This window comes from Sciurus vulgaris (genome assembly GCF_902686455.1).
Source record: "Sciurus vulgaris genome assembly, chromosome: 1".
NCBI classification, from domain to species: domain Eukaryota; kingdom Metazoa; phylum Chordata; class Mammalia; order Rodentia; family Sciuridae; genus Sciurus; species Sciurus vulgaris.
The window spans coordinates 146,896,873-146,912,131 of NC_136461.1; the positions used below are offsets into that span (position 1 = coordinate 146,896,873).

Below are 15,259 nucleotides of genomic sequence, written 5' to 3' on the forward strand. Positions count from 1 at the left end.
CTGGAATCAATATTTTTGAGCCAGGAGTTAGTTATTATGCAAGTCAGATGCAAGTGGTGACAGAGAACAGGAAGACCTTCCTTTCCTCACAGAAGGGTCAGTATGATGTCTCTTTCTGAAGTTAAGCATGTGCCTATACCTGTTATTATCCTTTTAAAAGAAACATCAGGATTTTTTCTACACCATACGAACTCTAATATGGATTATATTATAAAACAGATTTCCAAGAACACAAAAAACAGATCTCCTAGAAATCACCCACAATCTCTAACATTCAAATAATAACAGTAATAATAAATAGTACAGGTTGAGCATCCCTAATTAAAAAATCTAAAGTCCAAAGTGCTCAAAATCCAAAATATGTCCGATCCTAAGAATTTCAGATAAAGGATATTTGACTGCAATAAATATCGCATACTACTCCTATATCATATGAACTTTTCAATTAATTGGAATTATACCACGATAATTATCCTATAATATTTTTCATGTAAACATCTCAAACTTTCCTTATACTTACAATAAGTATTCTTTTATATAATTTGTTATGGTTATATAGTGTGTTATTATGTGGATCTGTCATATTCATTTAATAATTCCATTTGGAAAAATAAATTCCTTTTGGAAGCTGGTTTTTGCTACCACAAATGAACGGTTGAGGTTATTCCTCTGAAGTTGGTATGAACCCATTTACGTTTTCTCATGCTTAAACTGCATAGACCCAGATCCCAACACGAGGATTGAGGCCCCCAGCTCCAAACCCGTATGAAGCCTCTGCCATATACTTGGTGGAAACAAGAAGTCACTGGTGGTAGAAAGGACTGAAAAGGTGACCTTCCACAGGAAAGCCAGTTCTCCTCTGGCCTTCATGTTGGATGCCATGGCTGGTTCAGCAGAGGAACAGCTCTTGGGGAAGTCAGACCCACCAGCAACTCTGTCTCCTCGCCTCCTTCCCACCAGTGTTTCTTGCTCCTGTCAGTTTTCAAGCTCTTTTATCTTCAGAACTTCCATTTTCATTTTCTTTTTAAACTACTTGTCACCCTATTCTATAATCACGGCTGCTTTTTCACATTAAAGTGCATTAACTACTATTTTTAATCCCATTTACCATCACGTCTTTAACTTTCTCCTGTAGATGTAACCTTTAGTAAAACCTGTCCTTTTACAACATAAACTATCTTTTTAAAAACATTTTTCATAGAGGTTTGAATTTTCAAAATTGACTTTTAAGTTTTAAATGGTTTGTCTTCTATTTCTCACATCTCAACTAAGCTTGCAAACTTTTTTAGCCCTATTTGTATTAACTTAAATTTTTTATTTCTATAAATTTCCTTGACTTTAAAAGTTCAAACTTTTCTTATACTCCTTCATTTTACCTTCTTTTTTAGCATTAAAAATAATTATTGGAGGTAAGTGTTGTGGTATGACTTGGGAGGCTTGAGGCAAGAGGATGGCACGTTTGAGGCCAGCCTCAGTGGTTCTGTGAGACCCTCAGCAACTCAGCAAGGCCCTATGGCAAAATTAAAAATTAAAAAGACTACATGGAGCACAGTGGTAAAGTGCCCCTGGGTTCAATCCCCACCACCAAAACTAATAATAAAAATAATTTTTATTTTCGTGTGGTTTCTCTTTCCTTTTATTATCCTTCTTACATTATCTCTTTTTAAAAAAGTTTTTTGGGGGGGTTTCAAGATGGCGGCCTAGAGGGTGGCTGCATTTCATGTTGCTCCAGGACTCAGGATTCAAAAGAGGAGATACTGAGACGCTTGGGACCAACTCAAAGCAGCCGGGTGACTCTCACCCCCTGGGGAGGCATCCCGGATGGGACGGTGGTCCCGGAACGCAGGAAACTTTGTGAAGTAGAACTGCCGGCGAGACGCCCCTCCCCCCCGCTGGAGCAGTGAACTCGGACAGCTGGGAGCGCCGTAAAGGAGGCCGCTCGGCACAGCGCTGGACTCGGAGCAACCACTGGGGCTCCGGCGGCTGCCCAGGGGAGGAGTGGCGAGGAGAGCTGCGTGGACTCAGGACACCGGGGCCTGCCCTGAGGAGGAGGAGGAGGAGCGTGGCCACTTGGATTCGGAGTGACTGCACCACAGCTACAGGCGGTTGCCAGAGGAGAAGCCGTGCGGCGAGCTGTTTGGACTCAGAACAACGCTTCTGAACCCCGGGGCCTGCCCTGAGGACGAGGAGGAGGAAGAGGAGCGCGGCCGCTTGGATTCGGGTGACTACACCAGAGCTACAGGCGGTTGCCAGAGAAGGGGCTGTGTGGCGAGCTGTTTGGACTCTGACCACTTCTGAACCCCGGGGCCTGCCCGGAGGAGTAGGAGGAGGAGGAGGAGGAGCGCGGCGGGTCCTTTGGACTCGCAGTGACTGCATTAGCGCTCCAGGCGGCTGCTCAGAGGAGAAGGCGAGTGGTGAGTCGTTTGGTCTTAAAGTGACAGCTCCTGAACACAGGGGGGCTGCCTGGAGGAGAAGCGTGGTGGGACGCTTGGTCTTGAGTGGCCGCACCAGAGCTCCGGGTGGTTGCCCAGAGGACCTGTGCAGCGGGTCACGTGGATTCAGAGCCACTCAGAGGGACTGCTCCTGAACACCTGGGGGGTTATCTGGAGAAGGAGCAGGAACGGGGAGGGTCACTTCGACTCGGAGTGATTGATTGCCCCGGGCTACAGGTGGTTGGTGGGAGGAGGAGGCACGAAGTGAGTTTCTTGGACTCCTAGTGACCGCACCGGAATTCTGGGGGGCTGTCTGGAGGAAGAGGCCTGTGGCGGGTCTCTGGGACTCAGAGCGATTGTTCGGGGCGACAGGTGGCTGCTCAGAGGAGGGGCCACACAGCCAGGCGATTAGGTGCAGAGCAGGGTCCCAGGATCTAGGAGGCTTCTGGGTGGAAGAGCCGCACAGAGACAGGCTTAGGGCGGAGCGAAGGTTCCAGGCCTGTGGGCAAATTCTCTGAGGAGGGGCAGCCTAAGGAGACTCGTCTGCGAAGGGTGAGGCTCCCAGGCCCAGGAGGTAGGGCCGGTCCCCTGGGAACTTTGCAGAGGAAGGCAGCCCAGCCCAGGCGGTAGCTGTAAATTGAGGGGAACCTCTAGGAGGGAACTGACCAGCGAGACCTCCCCACCGGGTGAGTCTTCCCTGCTGGGTGAGGTTTCCCCACAAGGACGGTAAAACCAGAGACTCAGGCCCAAACAGGCCTTGCCTCAGCCCGCAGCCTAGGTCCCCTTTGGATGATCATTGGTTAACAAGTGGAGGCACCTCTGCCCACTAGCAGGGATTATACCCCACCTGAAGGCCACCACTCCTAGAGAGGCAGCTTCCTTGTGGAGCACCGCATTATCCACTTCCTCCATGACTTCAGCCTACTGAAGGCTAAGGGGGGATATATATAGAAATCTTCAGGGACATTGTAAGTCAATAGAGGAAATCTGCAATATCTCAGCGGTCCACTGATACCTGAACAATATGAGAAAACAAGGAAAGAAAATGCTGCAAACAAATCTAGATGTTACATCAATAAAACCCAATGACAGCATGGCAGAAGAAATGACAGAAAAGGAGTTCAGAATGTACATAATTAAAATGATCAGAGAAGCAAACGATGAGATGAAAGAGCAAATGCAAGCATTGAATGATCGCACCAATCGACAGTTAAAAGAACAAATACAGGAAGCAAAAGATCATTTCAATAAAGAGTTAGAGATATTGAAAAAAAACCAAACAGAAATCCTTGACATGAAGGAAACAATAAACCAAATTAAGAACTCCATAGAAAGCATATCCAATAGGATAGAACACCTGGAAGACAGAACCTCAGACATTGAAGACAAAATATTTAACCTTGAAAACAAAGTTGAACAAACAGAGAAGATGGTAAGAAATCATGAACAGAATCTACAAGAACTATGGGATATCATGAAAAGGCCAAATTTAAGAATTATTGGGATTGAGGAAGGCCTAGAGAAACAAGCCAAAGGAATGAACAACCTATTCAATGAAATAATATCAGAAAATTTCCCAAATCTGAAGAATGAAATGGAAAATCAAGTTCAAGAGGCTTATAGGACTCCAAATACACAAAATTACAACAGACCCACACCAAGGCACATTATAATGAAAATACCTAACATACAAAATAAAGACAGAATTTTAAAGGCTGTGAGAGAAAAGAACCAAATTACATTCAGGGGGAAACCAATACGCATATCAGCAGATTTTTCAATCCAGACCCTAAAAGCTAGAAGGGCCTGGAACAACATTTTTCAAGCCCTGAAAGAAAATGGATGCCAACCGAGAATCTTATACCCAGCAAAACTTACCTTCAAATTTGACGATGAAATAAAATCCTTCCATGATAAACAAAAGCTAAAAGAATTTACAAGAAGAAAGCCAGCATTACAGAACATTCTCAACAAAATATTCCATGAGGAAGAGATGAAAAACAAAGAAGCAAATCAGCAAAGGGAGGAATTATCCTAAAGGAATTGTCAAATAAAGGAGGAAACAAGTTGTGTCAAACAAATAAATAAACAAAATTTTAAAAATGAACCAAATGACCGGGAAACCAAATCATTTCTCTATAATAACCCTGAATGTTAATGGCCTGAATTCATCAATCAAAAGACATAGACTGGCAGATTGGATTAAATAGAAAGATCCAACAATATGTTGCCTGCAAGAGACTCACCTCATAGAAAAAGATACCCATAGACTAAAGGTGAAAGGATGGGGAAAAACATACCATGCACATGGACTCAGCAAAAAAGCTGGAGTATCCATCCTCATTTCAGACAATGTGGACTTCAAGCCAAAGTTAGTCAGAAGGGATAAAGAAGGTCATTTCATACTGCTTAAGGGAAGCATAAATCAGCAAGATATAACAATCATAAACATCTATGCCCCAAACAGTGGCTCATCCATGTGTGTCAAACAAATCCTTCTCAATTTCAGAAACCAAATAGACCATAACACAATAATACTAGGTGATTTTAACACGCCTCTCTCACCACTGGACAGATCTTCCAGACAAAAATTGAACAAAGAAACCATAGATCTCAATAACACAATCAATAATTTAGACTTAACGGACATTTATAGAATATACCATCCAACCAAGAGTGAATACACTTTCTTCTCAGCAGCACATGGATCCTTCTCTAAAATAGACAATATATCATGCCACAAAGCTAATGTTAGCAAATACAAGAAGATAGAGACACTACCATGTATTCTATCAGATCATAATGGATTGAAGTTAGAAATAAATGAAAGAGTAAAACACAGAAACTATTCCAACATCTGGAGATTAAACAATATGCTATTATATGATGAATGGATAACAGAAGATATTAGGAAGGAAATTAAGAAATTCTTAGAGGTAAATGAGAACAAAGAAACATCATATCAAAATCTCTGGGACACTATGAAAGCAGTACTTAGAGGGAAATTTATTTCATGGAGCGCATTTAATAAAAGAAGTAAAACTCAACAAATAAACAACCTAACACTACAGCTCAAAGCCCTAGAAAAAGAAGAACAGAACAGCACCAAAAGTAGTAGAAGACAGGAAATAGTTAAACTCAGAGCTGAAATCAATGAAATTGAAACAAAAGAAACAATACAAAAAATTGACAAAATAAATAGTTGGTTCTTCGAAAAAATAAACAAAATTGATAAACCTTTAGCCACACTAACAAAGAGAAGACGAGAGAAAACCCAAATCACTAAAATTCGGAATGAACAAGGAAATATCACAACAGACAGGATTGAAATACAAAACATAATTAGAAGCTATTTTGAAAATCTATACTCCAACAAAATAGAAAATTTCGAAGACATCAACAGGTTTCTAGAGACATATGAATTGCCTAAACTGAACGAGGAGGACATAAACAATTTAAATAGACCAATTTCAAGTACTGAAATAGAAGAAGTCATCAAAAGCCTACCAACAAAGAAAAGTCCAGGACCAGATGGGTTCTCAGCTGAGTTCTACAAAACCTTTAAAGAAGAGCTCATTCCAATACTTCTCAAAGTATTCCATAAAATAGAAGAGGAGGGAACCCTCCCAAACTCATTCTATGAAGCCAATATCACACTGATACCTAAACCAGACAGAGACTCATCAAGGAAAGAAAATTTCAGACCAATATCCTTAATGAACATCGACGCAAAAATTCTCAACAAAATTTTAGCAAATCGCATACAAAAACATATTAAAAAGATAGTGCACCATGATCAAGTGGGTTTCATCCCAGGGATGCAAGGTTGGTTCAACATCAGGAAATCAATAAACGTAATTCACCATATTAATAGACTTAAAGTCAAGAATCACATGATTATTTCAATAGATGCAGAAAAAGCATTTGATAAAATACAGCACCCCTTCATGCTCAAAACACTAGAAAAAATAGGGATAGTGGGAACATTCCTTAACATTGTAAAGGCCATTTATGCTAAGCCCATGGCTAATATCATTCTAAATGGTGAAAAACTGAAAGCATTCCCCCTAAAAACTGGACCAAGGCAGGGATGCCCTCTTTCACCACTTCTATTCAACATCGTTCTTGAGACTCTGGCCAGAGCAATTAGACAAACCAAAGAAATTAAAGGGATACGAATTGGAAAAGAAGAACTCAAACTATCCCTGTTCGCAGATGACATGATTATATATTTAGAGGAACCTGGAAATTCCACCAGAAAACTCTTAGAACTCATAAGTGATTTCAGTAAAGTAGCAGGTTACAAGATCAATGCCCATAAATCCAACGCATTTTTATACATAAGTGATGAATCTTCAGAAAGAGAAATTAGGAAAACTACCCCATTCACAATAGCCTCGAAAAAAATAAAATACTTGGGAATCAATCTCACCAAAGAGGTGAAAGACCTCTACAATGAGAACTATACAACACTAAAGAAAGAAATTAAAGAACACCTTAGAAGATGGAAAGATCTTCCATGTTCTTGGATAGGAAGAATTAATATTGTCAAAATGGCCATACTACCTAAAGTGCTATACAAATTCAATGCAATTCCAATTAAAATCCCAATGACGTACCTTACAGAAATAGAGCAACCAATTATGAAATTCATCTGGAAGAATAAGAAACCCAGAATAGCTAAAGCAATCCTTAGCAGGAAGAGTGAAGCAGGGGGTATTGCAATACCAGATCTTCAACTCTACTACAAAGCAATAGTAACAAAAACGGCATGGTATTGGTACCAAAATAGAAAGGTAGATCAATGGTACAGAATAGAGGACACGGACACAAACCCAAATAAATACAATTTTCTCATACTAGACAAAGGGGCCAAAAATATGCAATGGAGAAAAGATAGCCTCTTCAACAAATGGTGCTGGGAGAATTGGAAATCCATATGCAACAGAATGAAACTAAACCCATATCTCTCACCATGCACGAAACTAAACTCAAAATGGATTAAGGACCTTGGAATCAGACCAGAGACCCTGCAGATTATAGAAGAAAAAGTAGGTCCAGATCTTCAACATGTCGGCTTAGGACCAGACTTCCTTAACAGGACTCCCATAGCACAAGAAATAAAAGCAAGAATCAATAACTGGGATAGATTCAAACTAAAAAGCTTTCTCTCAGCAAAGGAAACTATCAGCAATGCGAAGAAAGAGCCTACAGAGTCGGAGAATGTCTTTGCCAATCATACTTCAGATAGAGCACTAATCTCCAGAATCTATAAAAAACTCAAAAAACTCTACTCCAAGAAGTCAAATAATCCAGTCGATAAATGGGCTAAGGAAATGAATAGACAATTCACAGAAGAGGATCTACAAGCAATCAACAAACATATGGAAAAATGTTCAACATCTCTAGTAATAAGAGAAATGCAAATCAAAACCACCCTAAGATTCCATCTCACCCCAATTAGAATGGCGATTATCAAGAATACGAGCAACAACAGGTGTTGGCGAGGATGTGGGGAGAAAGGTACACTCATACACTGCTGGTGGGGCTGCAAATTAGTGCAGCCACTCTGGAAAGCAGTGTGGAGATTCCTTAGAAAACTTGGAATGGACCCTCCATTTGACCCAGCTATCCCACTTCTTGGCCTATACCCAAAGGACTTAAAATCTGCATACAACAGAGATACAGCCACATCAATGTTCATAGCTGCTCAATTCACAATAGCCAGACTGTGGAACCAACCTAGATGCCCTTCAATTGATGAGTGGATAAAGAAACTGTGGTATATATATACAATGGAATATTACTCAGCCATAAAGAATGATAAAATTATGGCATTTGCAGGCAAATGGATGAAATTGGAGAATATCATGCTAAGTGAGATAAGCCAATCTCAAAAAGCCAAAGGACGAATGATATCACTAATAAGTGGAGGATGACACATAATGGGGGGGAGGGAAGGGTTAGTGTTAGGGTTAGAGTTAGGGTTAGGGAGGGGGGCAAGTAAGGAGGAAGGAACTACTGTATAGAGGGTAAAGAGGGGTGGGAGGGGTGGGGGGAAGGGAAAAAATAACAGAATGAATCAAACAACATTACTCTATGTAAATTTATGATTACACAAATGGAATGCCTTTACGCCATGTACAAACAGAGAAACAACATGTATCCCATTTGTTTACAATAAAAAAAAAGCAAAAAAATAAAAAATAAAAAAAAAAATAAAACACTGAGAATCAAAAAAATAAATAAATAAATAAATAAAAATAAAAGAGTTTTTGTCTTTTTACCTTTATGTTTTGCTTATTTTGTGATCGATCTTGGTAACAACTGATGAGAAGCTGGTCCCAGCATGACGCCAGATCAGAGTTCATCTCCCCACTGTCTCTGGAGTCACTGCCGAGCTGCCTGCCATGGCTCTGGCTGGCAGACTGAGACACTCAGAGCTAATGTTCCCTGGGACTCAGTCTTGCTTTGTGCATGGTGTATCTGATGAGCTAGAACCTATGCTTCCTTTCTCCCACTGTGCAGAAAGGAGAATATGTGAGTTCTGAATCCAAGTCCTCTGATGAATAACAACTGACAGTAAGACCAGCCAGAGAGCTCTTCACTCACTCTGGCCTGGCCCTGGGAAGAGTCCAGTGGACTGACCTTCCCAATGGCTACTCAAGAGAGGAGGCATAACAGCCCCCTGCAGCACTCTGCTCTGCCTCCTCAGCTCTTGTCAAAGCCACCACATCTATTCTTGGCAGAATCAAAAGATGTTCCTCTTTCCTCATCACAAAAGCCCAACTGGGCAGCTTGGAGATTAGCTTAAACGAAGTTATTCTCAGGGTCTGTTCCAACCCTAGGGCACAGCTTTCTAAATCCTACCTCTAGGTTGGATAACTCAACCTGCCTAGAAACCCATCATTTTGAATCACAAGAGATAATTCCAGGACTCCCAAGAATGGCTGGAGGGATCCAACCAAAACCAGCAAGATCCTAGTATCATGAAGGGCTGCGGAGTCACCTCCTTTCTGGCCCCTTACCCTAAAATGCTGAGTGGAGCTCAGAAGTTAATCTTTGACCTACACACTCAGTGACACAAAGCACTACCACAAGGAGGGGGCATTGCAGTGGTGAATAAGACTGATGCCTGGTCTCCCACGGGAGGAACACATAAAACTAATTGTGGTTTAAGGCTCAGTGAATACGTCCAACAAACACCAACAACATGCTGTGGACCATGAGTGAGGAATAATTTGTTGCAATTATTTGGAGCTGAAGGACAGAGATGGCTTTGTGGCAAATATGATTTTTGACACAATCCTCCAGGGATGAAGGAAAGGATTCTGGAGGCTGGGCAGCCCATACAGGCAAAGGTTCACAAGTTTGGAAGTAAGCAGGATGTGTCCAGGGAATTGCAAGTGATCTTGCACCTGGAAAGAGACCCATGAAAGTAATGGCCCCTGCCCCTATCCCAGTCCCATCCTGGGACCCTGATGCACATCCAGCTCTTCTTTCTCTGGGGACAGTGAGGACCACTGGCAACACTGTGTCTGCTTCTCCAGCTATTCAGTGGCATTTAGAAATGTCACTTCCACTGAGCTATGGAGGGCAGGCCCCAAAATCTTGAATGGGAAGTCATCTCCCTGCAGATCCTTGAGGTCGCCTAAGCCCTTGCTTTCCCATCTCCCTCCGTCTCTTCTTCTGTACCAGTCAATGGAATTCCATTGAGAGTCCAAAGTACCATGCTGCTGCCAGAGGCCCCTCTGCCAACCCCATGCCTGCTGTCCTGAACAATCCCCTTTATCATTCATTCTCTTCATTCATCAGCAGAATTCAGTGAAAGAACACCACCTTCAACTGAGGCGGACATCTTTTCTTTCTGTCTTTGAGTTTCTCCCTTCTTATGGTAAAAGCAATTCCATTTTCTTTTAGGACCCACTCACCCCTTCATGTACATAGTCTTGATAGCCTGTTCATGGGGCCCTGACCTGCATGATTCACTGATAGTCTGGTGACCAACCCAGACCTATTCCATGCTCTTCTCCCTGGAAGATCCCCCAGATGCCCATGTGGTTCAGTCCCTTCCTTCTTCCAGATCTCTGCTCAAATGTCACTCCTCAAAGCATCCAGGGCTCCCCATGTCTACACACAGCATCTACCTGGGGCCATCACTCCTTGTCCCCACATCCTATTGGAGTTTTGTTACAGCACATACCACAATATATGACACATGCTTGTTTGGTTGGTTATTTTCTGTCTCTCCCACTGGAATGTCAGCTCTGTGAGGACTGATACATTGATACATTACCAATGCTGCGCAGGGCTGACCATATGCACTAACTAGTATTCATTGGATGGAAATAGGATGAAGACATGGACTTTGATGAGTGAAATAACAAAAGAAGTTAAAGCTTCACTTCATCAGCAGAGCCTTTAAGGGTCATCCATGGACTCCTGCTCCCTAGATCCCTGGGGCTGCCTGTCCTTATAAGCCATATGTACCCCCTGATTTATGGAGTTGGTTTCTGTGGTTTACAGCCACTTGGCCCTGACTCCTACCTTTTTCAGGCTCTCTATAGGTCACTGCCTCCCCAGTTGGGTTTCCTGGGTCCTCAGAGCCTCCTTGTAACTGGCCCAGATTTGCTGCACCCTTTTTCGAACGTGGTCTGTAATTGATCAGCCTCCACTTCCAGGTCACTTCCTATCCCTGGCCTCTCACTGCTCACTGTCCCCCTGTTCTCTCTGGCCCAGGTCCTACTTCCTCAGTCACTCCCACATGGCAGTGAGCAATCTGCAGACTGATGCTGACAGTGGTTTGAGTTACCAGTGTACTTTAGGTCCTGACTCAGGGTCTGGGCTTGTACCCAGGACAGTGCCACAGGATAACATTCTGTCTACATTCCTCCAGTGCTCAAATGATGACTTTAGCTCATCTGAGAGACAGTGGTAGGAGGCTACTCTCTTGCATATGTTGGTGACACAGCTACCACAGATAAGGGACATGAAAAGCAAGCCACACCTCACTGTGGTATCACAGCAGTGATACCAACTCATTCAACTTGCATTTTTGCCTGAAAAATAGCCAGACTACTTCATTGCACCAGAACACCATATTTCAAAAAAATATTCCTTCACTCATTCCTTCCACTCACAAGCATGGGCAGATAAGAGGTCTTTGATCTTGGTTATTTCAAGCAGTGATTTTTTTTTTCCTGGAAATGATTCTGGGCCTGACAGCCAAAGGTCAGCTACCACACCAGTCAAGGAATAATCTATCACTTTGCTAAAACAACAAAGAGTATCTCAGGTCACAAATGACAGGGGAAAGGGGCTTATGTAGATTCAGATGCTTCTTCCTCACCACCATAGTGAGAAATTGTTGTTGAAATTCATTATCTACCTTTAGAAATATTTTCAAAGTAATTTGAAAATTATGTAGGGTATAATTTGATCCCTAAAAGGGAATATACACATGCATACAGAGGCAAGCAATTGCACTCAATTAGTATCTGGGGCATGGAAGCAGGGAGTGCTTAATATGCTGAGACTTTAAAGCAGCAAATTAGCCACCTGTGAGTGATCCTCAGGAAAGCTCACAAGGATGGCTGTCACAAAGGCACCAAAATCATTAGGCGAAATTTTTTTAAATTACATTTTGGAGCAAAAATATAGAAAGTTTTATGAAAAGTTAAGAATAGTTTCCCTGAGCCAAGCATGATGATGCACACCTGTTATCTCAGCGAATCTATGCTACTTGGGAGGCTGAGGCAGGAGGGTCGCAAGTTCAAGGCCAGCATCAGCAACTGAGTGAGACCCTGTCTCAAAATAAAAAATCAAGAGGGTTGGGGATGTAGCTCAGTGGTAAAGTGCCCCTGGGCTCAAACCCCGGTCCTAAAAAGAAAAAGAAAAGAAAAGAAGAAGAAGAGGAGGAGGAGAAAGAGGAGGAGGAGGAGGAGGAAGGGATTTTCTAATGACACAAAGAAAATGAATGAATGATTGACACCAATCCTAACATTATGAACCCATAAAAACTTTAACCTCACTAGTTATCAAAGAAACAGAAGCTGCAAACACTAAAATATGATGCTAGTCAGTAATTAGTATGATAGTACTTGACGATGATATAAAATCAGAGGATTAGTTTTTCTTGCCCATTGTTAGTGCAGAGTTATTCAATCAAACTTTTGGACAGTAATCCACATGTATATCATGATGACATTTTCCAGCACATTACACATATGAGAGAAATAGAAACAACATTCATAACAGAAGGATTTTTAACCAAGTCTTCAGATCTAACAAAGCTATTGATTTTAATATCTGTGAAGAGTTTTCATACCTTGAGGAAATACTTTTAATATATAAGTGAAAATGAGGGATACAAAATTCTTCAACATGACAAAAAATATTAACTGCAAGAAAAAGTGCTTGGGGCTGGGGAGATAGCTCAGTCGGTAGAGTGCTTGCTTTGCAAGCACAAGGGCGTGGATTCAATCCCCAGCACCAAAAAAAAAAAGAAAAAAAGAAAAAGAAAAAGTGCTTAAAAACTACTAGAACTAATAAGCAAGCTTAGCAAGGTTGCAGGATACAAGATCAATATCAAAAATCAACTATTTCTACATACTAGCAATGAACAGAAATTAAAATGATACCATTTATGGTAACATCAAAAATATAAGGGCTGGGGAGATAGCTCAGTTGGTAAAGTGCTTGCCTCGCAAGCACAAGGCCCTGGGTTCAATCCCCAGTACCGCAAAAAAAAAAAAAAAAAATACTTAGAGATAAATATGACAAAACGTGTGCAACCCCTACACACTGAAATTACAAGATATCATTGAAAAAACTCAATAAGACCAAAATGAATGAAGAAATTTGCTTTATTTGGGCTATGAAAGGTTGAATATTGTTAGGTTGTCTGTTCTCCCAAAATTGATCTATAAATGCAATGCAATTCCAATCAAAATTTCAATAGGTTTTTTTGGTAGGAATTGATAGACTCAATCTAAAATTTATATAGAAATGTAAAGAACATAGAATGTCCAAAACAATTTTGATAAAGAAAAACAAACTTGGGGAACTAGGAGTACCTGATTTTGAGACCTAGATATTTTTATCAGAACAATGTAGTATTCCCTTAAAGAGAGAAAAATAAATCAATGGAATGGAAAAGAAAATACAAAAACAGGCCAACACATACCTATGTATAATTGTCTTTTTGACTTTTTTTTCTTTTTGTATAGGGGATTGCGCTCAGGGGTACTCAACCACTGAAATATCCCCACTCTGTTTTGTATTTTATTTTTCACAGGGTCTCACTGAGTTGCTCAGCACCTTACTTTTGCTGAGACTGGCTTTGAACTCACGATCCTCCTGCCTCAGCCTCCCCAGCAGCTGGAATTGCAGGCATGCACCACCGCACCCAGCCTCACAATTATCTTTTGACCAACAAGCAAAACTAATTCCCTGGAAAAAGTCTTTTCAACAAATGATGCCAGAACCATTAGATAGCACAGATAAAAATGACTCAAAATGGATCATAGGTCTAAATGTAAAAGCCAAGACACAAAAATCCTAGAAGAAACAATTAGGGAAAATATTTTTTGAACAGTCACTTAACCAAAGGAGATAATACAGATGTCAAATAAGCACATTACAAATGTTCAGTATCACTAGTCAAGAAATTACAAATTAAAACCACAATGAGATATCACTAAACTCCTTTTCAAATGGTTAAAATAAAAAAGACAGACCATACCAAATGTTCTCAAGGTTGTGAAGCAACTAGAACTCTCATACACACATATGGAAACGGGTACAGCCACTTTGAAGAGCAGTTTGATAGAGTCTTAATAAGTTGAACATACACCTATCCATACAATTCAACTATTCTAATCCCCTAGGTATTGTCACAAAAGAAATGACAGCACACATCCACACAGACTGAAATATACATGTTTATAGCAGCTTTATTTGTAGTTGCTATAACTGGATCCAACCAAGATGGCTGTCCAAGGGTGGTGGGCAAAGAAGTATATTCATGTAATGGAATCCTACTTACATTATAAAGGAACAAACTATTGATACATGCTAAAATATGAATAAATCTCAAGATAATTATGCTGAACTAAAGAATGTCTACATAATAGAACACATACATATAAATTTCATAATTCAATTTATGAAATTCCAGAAGATGCAAACTAACCTATAGTAATAAAAACAGAACCATGGTCAGCTGGGGACTCAGGGAGGGATTACAGAGTCAGGGAAAGCTCTTGATGATGTTGAATGTGGTCACAATCTTGATTATGGTGATGGTTTCAGGGGTATGTATATGTGTCTGTTTGAGAGAAAGAAAGAAACTTCTTCAAATTGTATATGTAATTATATACAGTTTATTTTATGTCTCTTTTAACTCGGAAAAAAAATAAGACCAATGTTCTAAAAGTGAATTCTGGTGGGTGGTCACACAATTCTATAAATTTACTAAAAATCACTAACTTATACACGTACAGTGGATTAATTTTATGGTATATAAAAGTACACCCCAAAAAAGTCATTTAAAAAACCAAACTAAATGGAAACATACCCATATGTTAAAAGTTGTTAGCTTAGGGTAGTAAAATTGCAGTGGGATTTTTTTAGTGTGTTCTTCATAACTTTCCATATTTTCAGGTCTAATTGAGTATAAATTAAAATAAGCAAAAAAAAAAAATTAAACATGTCTTCTACAGTTAGTACCTTTTATCTCTTTGAGCTACTAATACACCAGCCTTCATATGTATCATCTTTGTGTAAACTCAGGATAAATATATTTTTTTAAACTTGAAGGAAATGTT

At 40.6% G+C, this 15,259-nt stretch overlaps 1 protein-coding gene across 2 annotated transcripts in view; it reads right to left on the bottom strand.

The window, feature by feature from the left end:
• Window positions 1-15,259, bottom strand: part of SLCO5A1 (solute carrier organic anion transporter family member 5A1) — a 150,827-nt gene that overhangs the window by 84,035 nt on the left and 51,533 nt on the right. The window lies entirely within an intron of this gene.